The sequence below is a fragment of the Eleutherodactylus coqui genome, chromosome 5 (genome assembly GCF_035609145.1).
Source record: "Eleutherodactylus coqui strain aEleCoq1 chromosome 5, aEleCoq1.hap1, whole genome shotgun sequence".
Taxonomy (NCBI): domain Eukaryota; kingdom Metazoa; phylum Chordata; class Amphibia; order Anura; family Eleutherodactylidae; genus Eleutherodactylus; species Eleutherodactylus coqui.
This window is the reverse complement of record NC_089841.1, coordinates 255,373,625-255,396,117: the sequence shown is the minus strand read 5'-3', so window position 1 is coordinate 255,396,117 and position 22,493 is coordinate 255,373,625. Positions and strand designations below refer to the sequence as shown.

The window sequence follows — 22,493 nt, the reverse complement described above, 5'->3', positions numbered from 1 at the left end:
TCATATAAAGTATAAAAAGAATGCTCACACGTTTCGGACTATAAGAGTTCATAGTCATAGTACCACTTGAATGGGAATTCCGATCATAGCTGTTGCGGCCATGTGCGACACCTTCCATGTATGTACTATGTGAATCTGTAACCATGTTTATGCTGTCGTATCTGAGGGCATCATGAAGTAGTAACATATACCCTGATTTCAGCAGTGTGTCTGGTTTGTACAAATTACAAGTTATTAATTGCAAAGTGATGCCAGTACTGTGAGATAGGAATTTGATGTTTTCATGAGACTCAGGTTTCCTTTGCTCACCCACTGCTGATTGACAGCTTTCTCCCCTGCACAGTGCATTACGGTCTGTTGCACAGGAAGGATTAGAAAAGCTCTGTTTCTTCTGTAATGGAAGAAATGTTGGCATGCAGGCACTTAATTGTTGTCACTATGGAGTACTTTTTGTTGGGGTGATACCTAATGCTGTGCACTATGTGGCTCTATATGGGAAGAATTTTGCATTATTTAGAGGCTGTATGATATGGGTAAGGTATGGCACTATATGGACAACATATGCCACTTTGGGGACAGACTGAAATTTGAGCAAGTGGACACTGTTTATGCCTGTGGACACTAGGTGGATTTGTATGGGTACAGTATAGCACTGTTTAGCCTTATGAGAAAAGTATGTCACTTTTTGCTCTGTCAGGGGCTGGCTTGCAGGCAAATTTTAGGCTGGGGGTCAAGTATACAGCATTGGCCAATAAGTTGCAGCTCAGCTTAAGGTTCCGAGACATGGTGCAGCCGACTACACACAGCTAAACCATAACTACACAAATTATCAGCAAAATTGTGTGGGCATTGGCCAACACAGGCACGTTTGGTCTGGCTGTGTGAAACCAACCGTATTTAAATTGTATGTAATGGACTTGATTAAATAGTCAAAATTGTTACAGTGGAGTAAAAAAACATACTCTGCTAGGTCTGGCTGAACCAAACAACTTCAGAAGTTACGTAATTAGTTGTATATGCATGCCCTTTGTGCACTCAAAGTGTCACATGATCTGTCACATGTCGTCAGTATAAATACACCTGTTCTGATAAGCCGCTGAGTCTGCACTAGCACTAAGCATGCAAGATGAAGACCAAGAAGCTCTCCAAACAGGTCAGAGACAAAGTTGTGGAGAAGTACAGACCAGGATTGGGTTATTTAAAATTATCCTAAACTTTGAAAGCCCCACTGAGCACCATTAAATCCATTATAACATAATGGAAAGAATACGGTGCAACTACCAACCTGACAATAGAAGGTCGCCCACCAAATTCACGGGTTGGGCAAGTAGGGCATTGATCAGAGACTCAGCAAAGACAGCATCGATAACTGAAGGAATTCAAAAGATCCACAGCAGTATCTGTCCATAGGCCCTCTACAAGTCGTACACTCCACAGAGTGAAGCTTTATGGAAGAGTGGCCAATAAATGACCATTGCTTAAAAGGGTTGTCTCATGACAGATTTTGCCCATCATGCAGACATTCCAGCCTTGGCTCATCCCAAAGTGTATGGCAGCAAAAGGTCACTCATATGCTCCACCACTCCATTTCAACAGCACTGCTAAAAAAAGCCGACTTGCCTATCACTGGTGGTCCTATTTAGGTGAATGGAGAATTGGTACACATGCATGGTCACCTGCTAACATGCATTTGGGTTGTATCATGGCTGCGGTGTTCACATGAGAGATAAAACCTGTTGTGAGCCCTTTAAAGGGAATCTGTCCGCACCTTTATGCCCCATTAACTATGTTATGGGGCTAAAAGATGAGGATATGGAAGGGGAGTCCAAGGAGAAGTTTTTTATATTCACTTTGTCTTCCTTTCCAGCGCTGTACTCTCAAGAAGTCAGCACGTGTAGACAGCACATGTACATGTACTCTCTCACTGATCTACATGGGAGAGCGGGTGCATAGAGCCATCTAAAAAGTGTTATGCTGTGTGCATGTGCTGCTGAGTTGGGGGCACTGGAACATGGGAACTGGGGAGCATAAAAAGCAGCTCCCCAGAACCCCCGTTTCCTTACCTTAGAGCCCATACACACTGTCTGGTGCAAACTCAACACTTCCCATCACCCCAACATCACTATTCCCACAATAAAGCATGACGTGGTGGCAGCATCATGCAGTTGTGATGCTTTTCATCAGTAGATACTGGAAATCTGGTCAGGATTGAAGGAAAGATGGATGGCTGTAAATACGGAGCAATTCTTAAGGAAAACCTATTTCAGTCAGCCAGAGATGTGAGACTGGGGCGGAGGTTCTCCGTCTAGCAGGATAACAACCCTAAACATACAGCTAAAGCTGGAGGATTCTAAGGGGGAACATTTCACTGTCTTGGAATGGCCTAATGAAAACCCAGACCTCACTCCAACTGAGAACCCGAGACAGGTCTTGATGACTGCTGTACCCCAATGCAGCCCATCAAACTTACAGGGTTGGAGCAGTTTTGCCTGAAAGAATACCCCAAAACCCCAGTATACAGATGTGCTAAGCTAATAGAGATATGTCCCAAGAGACCAGCATCTGTAAATACAGTATTGACTTTCAGGGGGTGAATACTTATTATGCACATTAAACTTCTTTGTTTTTGTCTTGATTATTGTCTGTGTCACAGTAAAAAAAAAGTTTGCACTTTGAAAGTGGCCGGCATGTTGTGTCAATCAAACAGTACAAGCCTCCAAAAAACCCATTTTAATTCCAAGCTTAATGCAACAAAAGAAAAACCATAAGAGGGGGAATACTTTCGCACTGTATATGTGCTATATAGAGATGAGCGAGCACCAAAATGCTCAGGTGCTCGTTATTCGGGACGAACTTTTCGCGATGCTCGAGGGTTCGTTTCGAGTAACGAACCCCATTGAAGTCAATGGGCGACCCGAGCATTTTTGTATTTTGCCGATGCTCGCTAAGGTTTCCTTGTGTGAAAATCTGGGCAATTCAAGAAAGTGATGGGAACGACACAGCAACGGATAGGGCAGGCGAGGGGCTACATGTTGGGCTGCATCTCAAGTTCACAGGTCCCACTATTAAGCCACAATAGCGGCAAGAGTGGGGCCCCCCCCCTCCCAAAAACTTTTACTTCTGAAAAGCCCTCATTAGCATGGCATACCTTAGCTAAGCACCACACTACCTCCAACAAAGCACAATCACTGCCTGCATGACACTCCACTGCCACTTCTCCTGGGTTACATGCTGCCCAACCGCCCCCCCTCCCCCCCACAGCGCACACCAAAGTGTCCCTGCGCAGCCTTCAGTTGCCCTAATGCCTCACCACCCTCATGTCTATTTAGAAGTGCGTCTGCCATGAGGAGGAACCGCAGGCACACACTGCAGAGGTTGGCACGGCTAGGCAGCGACCCTCTTTAAAAGTGGCGGGGCGATAGCCCACAATGCTGTACAGAAGCAATGAGAAATAGAATCCTGTGCCACCGCCATCAGGAGCTGCACACGTGGGCATAGCAATGGGGAACCTATGTGTCACACACTATTCATTCTGTCAAGGTGTCTCTGCATGCCCCAGTCAGACTGGTAATATGTACCTTAACAGTAACCGCGTTGGTGGTAATGTGGTGGTGACTGCAGACCTAGTAGCGCGGTTTTATTTTGTTGGTTTTCGGAATGTGGCCAGGATTAAGTGGGCCGTGGCGGGGGGATGGTGGGGGGTCTCTCTTGTAGTGTCGGTAAAGGTGAAATTCTTGGACTGCCACCAGACGAACCAATGCAAAGGCATTTGCCAAGAATGTTTGTTTTCCCTGTTGGAGGAGGAGGGGGATGTTTTTGAGGCACTACGTGTCCTCTACACGTGTCCGTGGTTATATGCACCTTTACAGTAACCGCGTTGGTGGTAATGTGGTGGTGACTGCGGACCTAGTAGCGCGGTTTTATTTTGTTGGTTTTCGGAATGTGGCCAGGATTAAGTGGGCCGTGGCGGGGGGATGGTGGGGGGTCTCTCTTGTAGTGTCGGTAAAGGTGAAATTCTTGGACTGCCACCAGACGAACCAATGCAAAGGCATTTGCCAAGAATGTTTGTTTTCCCTGTTGGAGGAGGAGGGGGATGTTTTTGAGGCACTACGTGTCCTCTACACGTGTCCGTGGTTATATGCACCTTTACAGTAACCGCGTTGGTGGGAAATGGCCTCGCCGCCATCATGTCTTTGGGAAGCCTCTGTTTCCACACCCCAGAGACATACCATTAGCAGCGGTATAGGCAGAGCCCAGAATTCGTAACATTTCAGCCGTAGCATTAGGACAGGCCCCACTAACATATCACTAGCAGCATTATAGCGGGAGCGCAGTCTTCGTTCCATGTCAGCAATAGTAGCACTCAAGACAGGCCCCACTAACATATCACTAGCAGCATTATAGCGGGAGCGCAGTCTTCGTTCCATGTCAGCAATAGTAGCACTCAAGACAGGCCCCACTAACATATCACTAGCAGCATTATAGCGGGAGCGCAGTCTTCGTTCCATGTCAGCAATAGTAGCACACAAGACAGGCCCCAGTAACAATTCCGAAGCAGCATTATAGCGGGAGCGCAGTCTTCGTTCCATGTCAGCAATAGTAGCACTCAAGACAGGCCCCAGTAACAATTCAGAAGCAGCAGTATAGTGGGAGCGCAGTCTTCGTTCCATTTCAGTAGCTGCAGTATAGCCAAGGCCCAAGTTACATTTATGTAGCTAAAGTGTAGGCCAACCCCACACACACTTCTGTACCATGAGTGCAGGTGAAGAACATACAAATTGCTATGATTACACTGTAGGTGAGGGCCCCAAAAAATTGGTGTACCAACAGTACTAATGTACCTCAGTAAAAATTGGCCATGCCCAACCAAGATGGCAGGTGAAACCCATTAATCGCTTTGGTTAATGTGGCTTAAGTGGTAACTAGGCCTGGAGGCAGTCCAGTTTAACGAAAAATTGGTTCAAGTTAAAGTTTCAACGCTTTTAAGAGCATTGAAACATATAAAAATTGTTTAGAAAAATTAGATGAGTGAGCCTTGTGGCCCTAAGAAAAATTGCCCGTTCAGCGTGATTACCTGAGGTTTCAGGAGGAGGAGGAGGAATATTAGACACAGATTGATGAAGCAGAAATGTCCCCGTTTTGGATGGTGAGAGAGAACGTAGCTTCCATCCGCGGGTGCATAATACGTATTGCTTACGTATCGCTGCTGTCCGCTGGTGGAGAAGAGAAGTCTGGGGAAATCCAGGCTTTGTTCATCTTGATGAGTGTTAGCCTGTCGGCACTGTCGGTTGACAGGTGGGTACGCTTATCTGTGATGATTCCCCCAGCCGCACTAAACACCCTCTCCGACAAGACGCTAGCCGCAGGACAAGCAAGCACCTCCAGGGCATACAGCGCTAGTTCAGGCCACGTGTCCAGCTTCGACACCCAGTAGTTGTAGGGGGCAGAGGCGTCACCGAGGATGGTCGTGCGATCGGCTACGTACTCCCTCACCATCCTTTTACAGTGCTCCCGCCGACTCAGCCTTGACTGGGGAGCGGTGACACAGTCTTGCTGGGGAGCCATAAAGCTGGCCAGGCCCTTAAAGACTGTTGCACTGTCTGGGCTGTACATGCTGCTCGATCTACGCACCTCCCCTGCTACATGGCCCTCGGAACTGCGCCTTCTGCCACTAGCGCTGTCGGATGGGAATTTTACCATCAGCTTGTCCGCCAGGGTCCTGTGGTATAGCAACACTCTCGAACCCCTTTCCTCTTCGGGAATGCGACTGGGAAGGTTCTCCTTATAGCGTGGGTCGAGCAGTGTGTACACGCAGTAATCCGTAGTGGCCAGAATGCGTTGAATGCGAGGGTCACGAGAAAGGCATCCTAACATGAAGTCAGCCATGTGTGCCAGGGTACCTGTACGCAACACATGGCTGTCCGCACTAGGAAGATCACTTTCAGGATCCTCCTCCTCCTCCTCCTCCTCCTCAGGCCATACACGCTGAAATGATGACAGGCAAGCAGCATGGGTACCATCAGCAGTGGGCCAAGCTGTCTCTTCCCCCTCCTCCTCATCCTCCTCCTCCTGAACGCGCTGAGATATAGACAGGAGGGTGCTCTGACTATCCAGCGACATACTGTCTTCCCCCGGCTCTGTTTCCGAGCACAAAGCGGCTGCCTTTATGGTTTGCAGGGAACTTCTCAAGATGCATAGCAGAGGAATGGTGACGCTAATGATTGTAGCATCGCCGCTCACCACCTGGGTAGACTGATCAAAGTTTCGAAGGACCTGGCAGATGTCTGCCAACCAGGCCCACTCTTCTGAAAAGAATTGAGGAGGCTGACTCCCACTGCGCCGCCCATGTTGGAGTTGATATTCCACTATAGCTCTACGCTGCTCATAGAGCCTAGCCAACATGTGGAGCGTAGAGTTCCACCGTGTGGGCACGTCGCACAGCAGTCGGTGCACTGGCAGATTAAAGCGATGTTGCAGGGTGCGCAGGGTGGCAGCGTCCGTGTGGGACTTGCGGAAATGTGCGCAGAGCCGGCGCACCTTTACGAGCAGGTCTGACAAGCGTGGGTAGCTTTTCAGAAAGCGCTGAACCACCAAATTAAAGACGTGGGCCAGGCATGGCACGTGCGTGAGGCTGCCGAGCTGCAGAGCCGCCACCAGGTTACGGCCGTTGTCACACACGACCATGCCCGGTTGGAGGCTCAGCGGCGCAAGCCAACGGTCCGTCTGCTCTGTCAGACCCTGCAGCAATTCGTGGGCCGTGTGCCTCCTATCTCCTAAGCTGAGTAGTTTCAGCACGGCCTGCTGACGCTTGCCCACCGCTGTGCTGCCACGCCGCGCGACACCGACTGCTGGCGACGTCCTGCTGCTGCTGACACATCTAGATTGCGAGATAGAGGTTGAGGAGGAGGAGGAGGAGGAGGGTGCTTTAGTGGAAGAAGCATACACCGCCGCAGATACCACCACCGAGCTGGGGCCCGCAATTCTGGGGGTGGGTAGGACGTGAGCGGTCCTAGGCTCTGACTCTGTCCCAGCCTCCACTAAATTCACCCAATGTGCCGTCAGGGAGATGTAGTGGCCCTGCCTGCCTGTGCTTGTCCACGTGTCCGTAGTTAAGTGGACCTTGCCACTAACCGCATTGGTGAGGGCGCGTACAATGTTGCGGGAGACGTGGTCGTGCAGGGCTGGGACGGCACATCGGGAAAAGTAGTGGCGACTGGGAACTGAGTAGCGCGGGGCCGCCGCCGCCATCATAGCTTTGAAGGACTCCGTTTCCACAACCCTATACGGCAGCATCTCAAGGCTGATAAATTTGGCTATGTGGACGGTTAACGATTGAGCATGCGGGTGCGTGGTGGCGTACTTGCGCTTGCGCTCCAACACTTGCGCTAGCGACGGCTGGACTGTGCGGTGCGAGACATTGGTGGATGGGGCCGAGGACAGCGGAGGTGAGGGTGTGGGTGCAGGCCATGAGACGGTTGTGCCTGTGTCCTGAGAGGGAGGTTGGATCTCAGTGGCAGGTTGGGGCACAGGGGGAGAGGCAGCGGTGCAAACCGGAGGCGGTAAACGGCCTTCGTCCCACCTTGTGGGGTGCTTGGCCATCATATGTCTGCGCATGCTGGTGGTGGTGAGGCTGTTGGTGGTGGCTCCCCGGCTGATCTTGGCGCGACAAAGGTTGCACACCACTGTTCGTCGGTCGTCAGGCGTCTCTGTGAAAAACTGCCAGACCTTAGAGCACCTCGGCCTCTGCAGGGTGGCATGGCGCGAGGGTGTGCTTTGGGAAACACTTGGTGGATTATTCGGTCTGGCCCTGCCTCTACCCCTGGCCACCGCACTGCCTCTTGCAACCTGCCCTGCTGATGCCCTTGCCTCCCCCTCTGAAGACCTGTCCTGAGTAGGCGTTGCACACCAGGTGGGGTCAGTCACCTCATCGTCCTGCTGCTCTTCCTCCGAATCCTCTGTGCGCTGCTCCCTTGGACTTACTGCTTTTACTACTACCTCACTGCAAGACAACTGTGTCTCATCGTCATCGTCCTCCTCACCCACAGAAAGTTCTTGAGACAGTTGGCGGAAGTCCCCAGCCTCTTCCCCCGGACCCCGGGAACTTTCGAATGGTTGGGCATCAGTGACGATAAACTCCTCTGGTGGGAGAGGAACCACTGCTGCCCAATCTAAGCAGGGGCCCGAGAACAGTTCCTGGGAGTGTTCCCGCTCCTGAGCAGGTGTCATTGTAGTGGAGTGAGGAGGCTGGGAGGAAGGAGGAGCAGCAGACAGAGGATTCTGATTTGCAGCAGTGGACGGCGCAGAACTGTGGCTGGACGATAGGTTGCTCGAAGCACTTTCTGCCATCCAGGACAGGACCTGCTCACACTGCTCATTTTCTAATAAAGGTCTCCCGCGTGGACCCATTAATTGGGCGATGAATGTGGGGACGCCAGAAACGTGCCTCTCTCCTAATCGCGCAGCAGTCGGCTGCGACACACCTGGATCAGGAGCTCGGCCTGTGCCCACACCCTCACTTGGGCCTACGCGTCCTCGGCCACGTCCACGTCCTCTAGGCTTACCCCTACCCCTCAGCATGCTGTATTACCAGTGATTTGATTTCCCAGGCAGGAAATAAATTGGCGCAAGCCTGCAGGCCAAATATAATTTTTTGTCCTTTTTAGCAAAGGGAAGACCCCACTGCGTATATTCAATGAACAAGAAGTTTAATATCTGTGGTGTGGCCCTCAAAAAGTGTCACACAACTATAGTGTAGCAGAGTTATTAACTCTAGCAGAGCAGGTATTTGCCAGTCAGGAAAGACAATGGCGCAAGGCTGCACTCAACTGTAGCTGGTTGCGTCTGATTTTTGTACGTTGTCCACGCAGCACACACGTACACGGAGACCTTAGGACTGACACAGGCAGGCCAAATATAATTTCTTTTCCTTTTTTGCAAAGGGAAGCACCCACTGCGTATATTCAATGAACAAGAAGTTTAATATCTGTGGTGTGGCCCTCAAAAAGTGTCACACAACTATAGTGTAGCAGAGTTATTAACTCTAGCAGAGCAGGTATTTGCCAGTTAGGAAAGACAATGGCGCAAGCCTGCAGTAAACCATAGCTGGTTGCGTCTGATTTTTGTACGTTGTCCACGCAGCACACACGTACACGGAGACCTTAGGACTGACACAGGCTGGCCAAATATAATTTTTTGTCCTTTTTAGCAAAGGGAAGGACCCACTGCGTATATTCAATGAACAATAAGTTTTAGAACTGTAGTGTGGCCCTGAAAAAGTGACACACAACTTTAGTGTAGCAGAGTTATTAACTCTAGCAGAGCAGGTATTTGCCAGTCAGGAAAGACAATGGCGCAAGCCTGCAGTAAACCGTAGCTGGTTGCGTCTGATTTTTGTACGTTGTCCACGCAGCACACACGTACACGGAGACCTTAGGACTGACACAGGCTGGCCAAATATAATTTTTTGTCCTTTTTAGCAAAGGGAAGGACCCACTGCGTATATTCAATGAACAATAACTGTGTTGTGGCCCTGCCTACACAATTCTGTCCCTGTAGTATCAATGGAGGGTGCAATGCTCTGCACAGATGATTTTTAGAAAAAAAAAAAATGCAACACTGCTAACAGCAGCCAGCACAGTACTGCACACGCTTAAATTTGGCCCTAGAAAGGACCGTTGAGGTTCTTGAAGGCTACACTCACTCCTAACACTCTCCCTGCCTATACACCACTTCTGTCCCTAATGCCGGGTGCAATGCTCTGCACTGCCGATTTTGAGAAAAACAAAAACAAAAAACACTGCTAGCAGCAGCCTGCACACAGGTAGATGTGGCCCTGAGAAGGACCGTTGGGGTTCTTGAAGCCTACACTGACTCCTAATGCTCTCCCTACAGCAGCACCAGCACGATAGTACTTTCCCTCAGCTAACTCACAAGGCATGTGTGGCGAGCCGCGGGAGGGGCCGACTTTTATACTCGGGTGACATCTGATCGCCCCAGCCACTCACAGCAGGGGGGTGGTATAGGGCTTGAACGTGTCAGGGGGAAGTTGTAATGCCTTCCCTGTCTTTCAATTGGCCAGAAAAGCGCGCTAACGTCTCAGAGAGGAAACTGAAAGTAACCAGAACACCGCGTGGTACTCGTTAGGAGTAACGAGCATCCCGAACACCCTAATATTCGCACGAATATCAAGCTCGGACGAGTACGTTCGCTCATCTCTAGTGCTATACACAAATAAGTAACTGCAAGGTCAGGAAAAAAAGATCATTGGTTCTTTCAGTCTGGAATCTGTTATTGGACATTTCAATACTCCAGAATGAACGCTGGAAGATCTATGACATTGCCTGATCATCTGCACTAGTGTCTACAGCCGATTGTCTGGAGGGGGGAGGTGGAGCTCGGTCATATAAATATGTCTGCCTCTCTTGCTGCTATCATCACAATGTTGGCTCTAGATGTGTTTATAAAGACATGGTAGTGTAGACTCTGAAAAGTTCTATAGTCTATTGCTCTGAGGATCCACTAGATCACTTTAGTAGTTTCTCTAAGAGTTATCATCCCCCAACAGCTTGAAGCAGGCAATGGGCGCAGTACTGGACCAAATGGACCTAATGAGAGAGCTACGTTGGGAACAACTACCCAGCTCAACATGTTGGAAATATACTTGCAGTGTCCATCGCCTACTTTACATTTTGATGGCAGAGAGGAACAATTGGACTGTTTTCATGGACCAACACAGTGGTAAACTAACTTTTGACTGCATTAACAGGTATACTGGACTTTGTTTTGCTTTACCTACTTTGGTTCAGCCATGAAAGGAGGTGTGCCATGTTTTATTTATTTTTACATATATATACACATATATATATAATCAAAAATCACAGAAAGGCATTCTGTCACATAAAAAACATTAATTTTATTGACTCTAGTAAAAAAACCATTTGCATCCTAACCAGCCCCAAATGCTAGCCTATAGTTGATGAAGTGTATTAACCGCCCTGAGAAGGATGACCCCGCACAGGAATCTAACCCTACCTTGCCCTGAGGTTAGGTTCCTGTCCGGGTTGTCCTTCTCAGGGTGGTTACTCTGTTTCATTACCTACAGGCTAGCATTTGGCACTGGTTAGCGTACAAATAGTTTTTTTAATTAGAGCCAATAAAAGTTATGTTTTGTTATATGACACAGCATACCTGTCTGTGATTCTGAAATACACTATGCCTGTGAATAGGCTATATCTGTCAAAGGTGGCATGGTAATACTGTGAGACATGTAGACAGCATAGAGTAGCTGCTATGCAGCTGATGATATTTAAAATAGAAAACTACATTTCTTGTTTTATTACTAAAAGCTCATTCACACGAACAGTTAAGGTCCATTTACACTGGACGAGTATCGGGCAAACAATGCCTGACACTCGTCCCTGAGTCTTTGCGCTCCCATGATCCTGCACAGAGCCAGCAGGGTTGGCTCACACACGGAGCGGCCTGAAGGGGGGTGGTGGAGTGCAGGAGATTTCTCTCCTCTCGTTCCCCCGCCCCTCTCCCTTGAGATACACAGCGGCCGTTCGCTATGAAACGGTGGCTGTTTAACATTAACGATGAGCTTTATCGCTCATCTTTTATGCAGCATGAACGATCAGCTTATCGCTCATTGTTAAGTTTAAACAGCCGCCGTTCAATAGCGAACGTCCGCTGTGTACCTCAAGGGAGAGGGGCGGGGGAACGAGAGGAGAGAAATCTACTGCACTGCCCTGCCCCCTGCTGGCCCCTCGTAGCCCAGCCAGCTGTGCTAGCTCCAGCGCAGGAGCACAGAGACACAGGGGCAAGTGTCAGGCATCGTTTGCCCGACACTCGTCCACTGTAAATGGGCCTTTAGGGTTTCCATCTCTTCATCATTGTAAAATGGAATTAAACTGTTCTGTTTATTCCACCGTTAATTTCAATGGGGTTATTAACCCCTTCCCGCCACTGGACATAAGTTTACATCCTGACTGAGAAAGGGTTCCTGTAAATGGATGTAAACGTACATCCCATGTATGGCACGGGCTCAGAAGCCTCCCACTGCAATTGTAAGAACACTGATCCCTGCTGTTAACCCCTTACATGCAGCGAGCAATGTTAGTTGCGCCATGTAAAGGGTTCTCAGAGGAAGGGCTCTACCCCAGTCACATCATATATGTAATTGCAAAGCCGATGGGTGGTCAAGGCAACCAGATGCCAGACAATGGCGTCCCGGTCTGCCATTACCTATCATCACTATGAATCATGATCATGCATTTCAGTGCAAATATAAGGCAATGTATTTTCAGAGCGATCACAGCATCACTAGTTCAAGTCCCCTACTGGGACGTAAAAATTTAAGTAAATAACACTGCTAAAAAATAACGTTTAAAAAAAATTTGCACACTTTCCCATCTTTGCTTACAAAAAAGATACTTTAAAAACCCAGATTTGGTATTGTCACGTCTGTAATAACCTGTACAATAAATTAAGCACACTTTTTATTCTGCACGACAGACACTATAAAAAAATTATAAAATGGAACGAAAAAGCTTTTTTTTGTTCTTTTTGCCTCTCGGAAAAAATACAAAAAAGCTAAATGTACCCCAAGATGGTGCCAATAAAACTACAGCTCGTCACACAAAAAAACAAGCCTTTATACAGCTCCATCCATGGAAAAATACAAAAGTTATGATATTTTGAATGCAAAGGTGCAAAAAAAAAATTTTTTAAAGGGGTTTTATTGTGTACAAGTGGAAATACACAAATCACATTGGAATTGTAGTAACTGTACTAACCTGCAGAAAAAAATCATCATGTAATTTATGCTGCATGATTAATGCTCTAAAATAAAATCCCCCCAAAACAATGGCAGAATTTAGATGTTTTTTTCTCCCTACCCTCCAAAAAATGTAATAAAAGTTATGCAATACATTATATGTACGAAAATAATGGTACCAATAAAAACTATAGCTCAAACTCAAAAAACAAGCCCTCATACAGCCATGTCAACAGAAAAAAAAAAGTTATGGCTTGATATGAAAATCCCCCAATACCACTGCATCCTAAAGACATTCAAAAATGGAAAGCTTTTCACTTGCTTCAGTTTTGTTTGGTTTCCTTTTTTTCAAACCAAACAAATAGCGCGGTCTGTGGCTGAATCTTTCCGTTTTAAAAAAAAAACCCCATTGAAATCAATGCTGGTAAAAACAGAACTGTTTAATTATCCGTCTGTGCAAAAACAAAGCAGAGCGATGGGAACCCTGAACTAAGTGATAGTATGAATGAGCCCTGACCTGTCTGTAAGTCTATGCTCTATAATAAAGAATTTATGGTTCCTATATATGATATTTAATAATAGAATTAGATTGTAGAGTGGTCCGTATGAAGCAGAGGATGGTCAGTGTGGTCACAGACCTCCCCAGTAGACCTCCCCAATAGACCTCTCCGATAGACCTCATCAGTAGACCTCCAGGCAGATAGTATTGTTATTCTATTTGCCGTAGTTACTTCCTGTATACTGAAGGCAGTTGTTATTTCTACACTGGGCACAAAACAATTCTCACATTGAGAAGCCATATATATATAGTTTCCATGCATTTATGGTGGTGTGAAGATGACGTCAGAGTTCTAGCAGTGTATATGGGAGCGGTGGTCTTTCTGACAACTAGGAACAAACTGTGGAAAACTTATAAATTGATGTTTTCATATAGCAGAAGAAACTGTTTTAGTCTTTATCTGGTCATTTTACCACAGTTAATCCTGGTGCCTTACACATAACTATTATACATCTTTATCTAGACTATATCTGTGCTTAATAAAGGGGTCTGTTGGAGACTGAACGCTTTTTTAAGTTTTCTGCTATCTACTAGCTAGGTCAAATCTGATAGATTGGTGGGGTTCAAGCGCTGGGAGGCTTGAACTCGGCAGTCTCTGGAGCCTGCATTGAAATTAATGGAGTAGTGGTGTACCTGTGTGACCTCGGGTCTGTTCTTTTGCAGTCCAACTCCCATTTACAGGATTAGTGGGGGTCACAGTAGTTGGTACCCCACCAATCTATCAGTTTTAACCTATCCATAGGTGGGTGAAAACTTAAAGGAACATTAGTCCCATAACACTACAGGATGTACATTCACATCCTGGGTGTGCAGGGATGTCAAGGCGGGTGACAGCTGTCTGTGATAGCAGACACCTGCCTGCAACAGTTGCGATCAGCACTAACCCTGATCGTAGCTGTTAACCCTCTAAATGTCGGTCTCACTTCTGACCACAGCATATATACGCCTTGATTGTTGTTTTGTGGTCCAGAAGAGCCCTTCCACCCACCCCCGTGATGGGATTGAAGGGTGTAATTTGGTTTCTATGGCAGTCAGGGGCCTTCTAACGGTCCCCAGGACCGCCATGAATAAATGCTTCTGGCATGCCCTCATAGACCTCCTGTCAAGATGTGGTATTACATTATACTGTATGAGTGATCAAATGACAGTAAGATGAAGTCCCCTATAGGGACTAAAAAATAATATAAAATTAAGTTTTTTTATTATAGGAAAAAAAATAAAAGAAGTAAAAGCTTAACATCCCCACCTTCCCCCTTTTTCACTATTAACCTTTTACAGGCCAATTTTTTTTACAAAAAGTGGCAGAATTTATTTTACAAAAATAGTAAAATTTAAGTCAATTAAAAAAAAAAAGACAAGTAATGATCCCATGTGGGAACATTGGCATGTAAATTAAGAATAAAAATAAATAAAAACATATTTGATATCGCCACATCCATAAAAGTGCGATCCTTTAAAGCAAAACATTATTTATCCTGCATGGTAAACCATCAGGAAAAAAAGCAATGCAAGAATTGCATATTTTTGGTAAAAATTTTTTTATAATTTTTCTAAAGATAATTTACTTTTTAGAACTAGTACAGCCCCCAAAAAACTATGTGAATTTGCTATCATCACAATGTACTGACACACAGAATAAAGTTATGTCATCTGTACACCATGAAAGCAAGACTCCCTCATAATGGTGGAATTATTGTTTTTTTTTTTTCCATTTTAGTCGACTTAGGAATTTTTAAAAGTTTTCTAGTAAATTATATGGTACATTAAATGGTACCACTGAAAAATATAACTTGTGCCACAAAAAAACCAAACCCTCGTATAGTTATATAAATTGAAAACAAGAAAAGTTATCTTTCTTGTTTGTTTTTCCTAAGTGAAGAGGAAAAAACAAAAATAAAAAAGGGCCATGTCTTAAAGCGGATAAGCCTCCAGAATACCCCATTTAAAGGGGTTGTACCAAAATCTATTAAAGTGGACCTGCACTTTCAGATGACTTTTCAGAATAAGCTGCCATATGTTATTATACAAAGAACACTATTTCTGTCCATTATATGACTTATGTCCTACATATTTTGCCAGTTTTTCCCTCTGCAGGCTACAAATCTGATTTTCAATTGCCTCTGATATGGTAGGAGACTAGTTGCTATGCTGTCATCTACACACTATGCACAAAGAGGAGCAGGGTATATTCTTCTATCTCCCTATAGTACACATAGACATAACATGGATAGAGATGAGTGAGCATACTCGCTAAAGGCAATTGCTCAAGCAAGCATTGCCTTTAGCGAGTACCTGCCCGCTCAAGATGAAAGGTTCGGGTGCCGGCGGCGGGCAGGGAGCTGCGCGGGAGAGCGGAACGGAGGGGAGATCTCTCCCTCTCTTCCCCCCGCTCCCTCCTGCTGACAGCCGCTACTCACCGCTCGCCCGTGCCGGCACCCGAACCTTTCATCTTGAGCGGGCAGGTACTCGATAAAGGCAATGCTTGCTCGAGCAATTGCCTTTACCGAGTATACTCGCTCATCTCTAATTATTGACAAACATTATATAGCAGGACTGAGCAGTGTAGATGTGATTTCGATAGTTCTATGTCACTCACCCGTTAGCTGCAGGCATGTCAGGCATATCTGTCTCTCCTGCTCTCAATAGACGTCTATGGGCAGCTTAAGTCATCGCCCTCCTTCAATTCCTGTGTTTTGTCTCTAGTAACAAAGATAATAAAATAGATTTCATATAACAGCAGGCGGTGGACAGCAGTTTAGAAGTAATTTGCACTTTTGCTAGTTATAACATTGGCTATCACATTAGCAGAAGTTGTCTCAAAGTGCTGTGACCATTTAATATTATTGTTCCTTAAGGCCGAATGCACACGGGCGGAAATTCCGTGGCGTGATTCAGAATTTCCACCATTGCACGCTGCTATAGGATTGCATTGGTTTATGCAATCCTATGCAGACAGCTGCGATTTTGATTGCAGAAGACTCGCTCGGTAACAAAATCACGGCATGTCCTCGCAGAGGCTTGCACTGCCGTGTCATTTCTAACACGCCGGCTCTGCACTGTGCATGTACAGCTGTGCGCCAGCGGACACATCCGCAGAGTTGAGTGAAGACCTCAGGCAGGTAAGCTGGAGGTCACTGCAGGGGCACGGATTGCATCCCGCTGCGAGAATCTCGCAGTCTGAATCCGACCTGGCCGTCTGCATTCGCCCTAATGAACTTTTTAATAATAGTAACTTATTTAAAATCATAAAACAAATCTAACAGTAAGGCCGGTCTCACATCTGTGCCGGAAGCTCCAGACGAGGGTCTTGGCACCGATCCGGCCGAAAATACCGGAAGAAAAAGCGCTGCATGCAGTGAATTTCTTCCAGCTAAAAGCCAGTTGGAAAGTAGATGGACCCCATTATAGTCAATTGGTCCATCTGGTGCTGTTCAGTTACGTCCAAAGACTGAGCTGTTCGGCCATGGAGATTCCCCTAACAGAACAGGACAGTGGAATACCCAACGCAGGTGTGAGACCATCCTAATAAGACCTTCAATACAGAAGCCTAAACAAAATACGGAATACATCCCGTAACACAAAAATGCATTGCCACAAACCACGACATTTAGAGCTATTTACGTACATGTGTGGCTACATCAGGGTTCCCCAACTCCAGTCCTCAAGGCATCCCCAACAGGTCATGTTTTCAGGATATTCTGTAGTAAGAACACCTGTGGCAATGTCTGGGGACTGACAATTACGTCACCTGTGCAATACTGAGGAAATCCTGAAAACATGACCAGTTGGGGGTCCATGAGGACTGTGGTTGGGGAACACTGGTCTAGTGAAAGGGACTGAGTTTGATGCGGCATGATATTTTACCCTGTATAACATTATTAGTAAGAAAAGTTAATTTATAGGATATCTACCTCAATAACCAAGGACAATCTGACAATGTGGTATGCTAGTACAGTAGTGACAATACACCACATATGTCAAACTCAAGGCCAACAGGAAAGTCCCGCCCCACCACTTCATTTTATGTGGTCCAGATGCAGAAGGACTAACTCTCCACTTTCTTCGGAGAAAGCAGCCAATGCTTGGCAGAAGGGGGGCGCCAGCAGAGGGAGCTCATATCTGAATACCCCAACATAAATCAATTGTGTTTAAGTTGTCCATATTACGCTGCTAAAAAATATTAGTGTAGTACTGTTCCTAGTGCTACATTTAAATACAATGGCCCCACCTCGTACAGATGTAGAAATCCTTAACATGACTGGTGCATCGTGCTAACTTGATTGTAGTACATTGCAGTTAGAGCGTTCGTGACTTTTCAGAATAAGCTGCTGAGTGTGTACATGAGGAATAATACTATGTCTATCTGGCCATTATATGCCTTGTATCTAGATTTTCTTCTGTTTTCCCTCTGCAGGATGTATATCTAGTTTTCAGTTGTCTTTGAGCTAGTGGTTGGAGACTAACTGCTGAGATATCTCCAGACACAATGGACAGAGAAGAGCAGAATATCTTGTTCTCCATCTCTCTCTAGCACTTCCTCATAATAAAATTCATTATGCAGGACACTACAGCAGTACTGAGCAGTGTAGATGTGATTTTAGTAGCTGTCAGAGATAACAAACACTTGCCAGTTATCTGCTGCAGTGTCTATGTTTGTCTCCCTCTCTTCTTCCTTCTCCACCCTCTATTGAGTTTTATGGGAGCATGAGGCATTACCCTTCACTTTCTGTCATTAGAGACGTACTTCATTTTACAACAGGCAGTGGACAGCCAAGTTGTCAGCACTTTAGAGGGATTTTTCAGCACACAAATGTCATTTTTCAAAGTCTTTAAGGCTCTCTCTCTGACTCAACACTGAACTTTTGTTTGGATCAGAAGGTTCCAGGAATTCTATCGCAGTTGCACTCAGGATGCACCCAACCTCTTAGACAGCAGGCTTCCAAGGCTTTCTCTTGTGGCACCCAACCTTGCACTGACCACATGCTTGCTTGCGCATGTCACCACTGTGATAACTCCAGAACAATGTGTGCCACCTCTCCCTTTTTAAGTAGACAGGCACCACGCCGAGGGCAAACATGTGCTACCATCCATTCATCAGATGCACATGTGCTACACAGCCAGTGACTTGTTTATGTACACCTTCCAGTAGTCACCAGGTATGGATACTTGACCACTCAGACAGCATCCATGGAGCACACAACAGAGCCTATTAGATATGAGTTGCATAATACACATTAAATATGCATAATAACCCTCAGTAGTTATGCAACAATTATCCATCACTGCAGCATGTCGCCTAATTAATCTCGGCATTAGCATAATACACATTACTCAGTATAGCACTTTTCCTAATAAATGTTAGCATTCATATCACTTTGCCCAACAAACATTCGGATTTAGGACTCTTACACTTATAAACATCATTATTTATAACATTTCCCCTAATAACCAGCATAATCCTATCCTGCGTCATCCCTACAACTACACTTGAGCAGTAATAGCATTTATATGACTACCTAGGTTAATTTTTCTCATCCCTCTCACACATTTTTGTTAGTTTTGATGGGCTACTTTACAATGTCTTGAACCTATGGAATCTAGCCTGCCTCTAGATGGAGGATAGGGAAGGATGTACAGCAGATGGAAATGCCAACAGGACTAGGAAAAGGCGCATAACAGAGAGGAGTCAACAGGCCGGAATCAACAGCCACAATAGACAGAACAAACAGGACATGGTTCAAGTGTCTGCCCATCAACTGACGGAGTGGATTCATATGTCCAAACACCAATGGACAGAGCGGATTCAGACAGGACATAAATCAGATGTCAGCCCACCATCTGACAGATGGAAAACAGACAAAACTAGACTTATGTGCCCAACATCATCGGATGGATGGAACAAACAAAACAGAACTTATAATACAACATAGACACCACCAGACAAACATTCAAACAACATGCATGCACACAGAAGAATAACCGACACCTGTGTAAGGGCAGGACCAGAATAAATACACATCTGTTATCGCTGATTGGTCAGCCAGGGTAACACACCACCCTGTTGGCCAATTAGTCCATCTGTTATGTCAGTGCATGGGGAAATTGTTTTACAGAGAAGCTGCAACTTGGACAACTCCTTTAAAGGACTGCTCTGGTGATGTTTTAACCCCTTAGTGACCAAGCCTGTTTGCGCCTTAATGACCAGGCCAAATTTTGCAAATCTGACATGTGTCACTTTAACATGGAAAAACACCAGAAAGGTTTTGCATATCCAAGCGATTCTGACATTGTTTTTTGCGCCACATGTTGTACTTCATTCAGGCGGAAAAAAAAGACCAATAGAATTTGTGTTTATTTATTAAAAGTGCCAAAATTGGGAAAATTTTGAAAAAAATCGTCATTTTTTTCACATTTCCAACTGCAATATCTCAAATATGTGCAAACATAAAGACTTGCACCCCAAAATGGATACCCCTGTTTGTCCCGTGCTCAAAAACATACCCATTGTGGCCCTATTATTACGTCTGTATGCACAATGGGGCCCAAAATCAAAGGAGCAACTGGTGGCTTTCGGAACAGAAATTTTGCTTGAAGGAGATTTAGTCCCCATTGCCCACTTGTACAGCCCTTGAGTGACCAAAACGATGGAGAACCCCCACAACTGACCCCATTTTGAAAAGTAGACCCCTTAACGAATTTATCTAGGGGTATGATGACTTTTTTGACTTCACAGTTTTTGAATGAATCTAAGCCAAGCAGAAGGAAAAAATTATGATTTTCATTTTTTTGGCAATTGTGTCAATTTAAAAACAGGTTTTTTTGTACGGTGTACATAGGAATGAAGACTTTCACCCCAAAATGGATACCCCCGTTTGTCCCGTGTTCAGAAACATACCCATTGTGGCCCTAATCTACTTAAAGGACACATGGCTAGGCCTATAATAGAAGGAGCACCCATTGGATTTCAGGGTACAACGGAATAAATTCCAGGCCCCATTGCCCACTTGTAGAGCCATTGAGCGGCCAAAACGATAGAGAACCCCCACAAATGACCCCATTTTGAAACCTAGACCCCTTAACAAATTCATCTAGGGGTGTACTGCGTATTTTGACCCCACAGTATTTGAATGAATCTAAGCAAAGCAGAAGGAAAAAATTACGATTTTCATTTTTTTGGCAATTTTGTCAATTTAAAAAGTTTTTTTTGTACAGCGTACATAGGAATGAAGACGTTCACCCCACAATGGATACCCCCGTTTGTCCCGTGTTCAGAAACATACCCATTGTGGCCCTAATCTACTTACAGGACACATGGCTAGGCCCATAATGGAGGGAATGCCCGCTGGATTTCAGGGTACAACTGAATAAATTCCAGGCCCCATTGCCCACTTATAGGGAAAAAAAATTGACTTCCTAAAAATACCCCCCACCCTCACCCCCCGCCATTCCCATTTTTTGGCATTCCCTAAATATTAGATAAAAGTAATAATATAAACTGCGTTTTATGTCCGAAGACAGGGGTAATTACGGAGGCTGGTTGGGATGGGCACATGGGGCAAGAAAACCGGGTATCCCCCCCCCTCTCTCGCTTTTTTGGGGGTATTTCGTGACCTCAGCGGTGGGGATGGGGTGTAAAAAGTGGCGCTGTGAGGCTTTGTAATCTTGCTGCGGTGCGGCGGTCTCACACAGAAGGTGCTCAACAAGCTGCTCCTGGAACTGCATGAAGGCGAGTTTTCCCGGGGCTTCTTGTAAATTACGGATTACAGGTAGCAATCTAAATAATGCCAGGCTCTCACGGCTGTATGCAGAATCCGCTTACGGAGGCCTGCAGCGGATTCCAGCAGTGACCCCGTGTACAGGCATGTAATGTACTGTGCATAACTGCCTATTCACACAGACGGTCATGCGCAGTACACCGTTTTTTGTTTATATTTCCCGCGCCGTCGCTTAGAGATGACCCGGGTACCCGCAGCCCATACACAATGTGTTTGCATATGGGCTGCGAGTATATCCGTGGTCATAGAGCACAATGGGCTCTAGGTCGCGGATATCCGCAGCAGCCGGAAGGGTCCATGGAGGATAATCGCATCTGGATTCAAATGCGGAAGCCTCCGAGAAGATGTTTCATCTCCTCTCACCGATCACTTCGGTGAGGGGAGATGAAACTTCCACTTTTTTAAGAACTTTTATGTGATCACCATTATGCATTGATAACGGCGATCACATGACCAGTAACCGCATACCGCGGCTCCCCGTGACATCTCCAGGCTCTTGGCTACCTTTGGTAGCCAGCAGCAGGGAGATTTTAAATTCTTGGGCAATCTTTCACTTTTGTGCATGCGTCCGCCATCATGCTGACGGGCGCATGCGCAGAAGCTGGGGTAAGGTCTACAGATCAACATCCCACCAGGGAACAAATCCGGGACCTTGGGTACATAATTTCATCCCCCCTTACGGATACGATCCATAAGGGGAGATGAAACTTTAACTTTTTAAACTTTTTTTAACTTTCAACTTTTTTTAACTTTTAACTTTTTTTAACTTTTAACTTTTTTTTTGCTTTTTTTTTTTACTTTTTAACTTTATATGATCACCGTTATCCAATGGATAACGGTGATCATATGACTGGAAACCGCATACAGCAGTCCCCAGTCATATCTCCCTGCACTCGGCTATCTGTGACAGCCGGGTGCAGGGAGATTTTGAATTTGCCGGGCTCGCCGGCCTTCTGCGCATGTGCGCCACATCGGCGCATGCGCAGAAGCCAGCGGATGGTCCCGACACCGGCCGGAGGACACGGAGGAAGGGGGGTGAGTATTTTCACCTTCCCTCATGGATCCGATCCATGAGGGGAGGTGAAGCTTTTCTTTCTTTTTACTTTTTTCTCCACTTTTCCGCGATCGCCGTTATCCAATGGATAATCGCGGTACCGGGGACTGCTTACATCTCCTGCCTCCCGGCTACCTACAGGAGCCTGGAACCAGGAGATTTTAAAATTCCCGGGCCGCCAGGCCTTCTGCGCATGTGGCTGACGTAATGCCGCCTGGCTTCGGGACCCGGAGGACTAGGGGAGCGGGGAGGGGAGCGGGGAGCAGTGCGGCAGACCTTGGTGAGTAATTTCAGCTGCCCTGATGGATCCGATCCATCAGGCAGCTGAAT

General features: G+C 46.2%; 1 long non-coding RNA gene across 1 annotated transcript in view; it reads right to left on the bottom strand.

Annotated features, from left to right (window-relative positions):
• The window catches only part of LOC136627099 (uncharacterized), an 80,343-nt gene that overhangs the window by 3,184 nt on the left and 54,666 nt on the right, over positions 1-22,493 (bottom strand). Inside the window, exon 2 of the long non-coding RNA XR_010792755.1 lies at positions 15,931-16,033. This is a non-coding gene — a long non-coding RNA (uncharacterized lncRNA). The remainder of the gene's footprint in view (positions 1-15,930; positions 16,034-22,493) is intronic.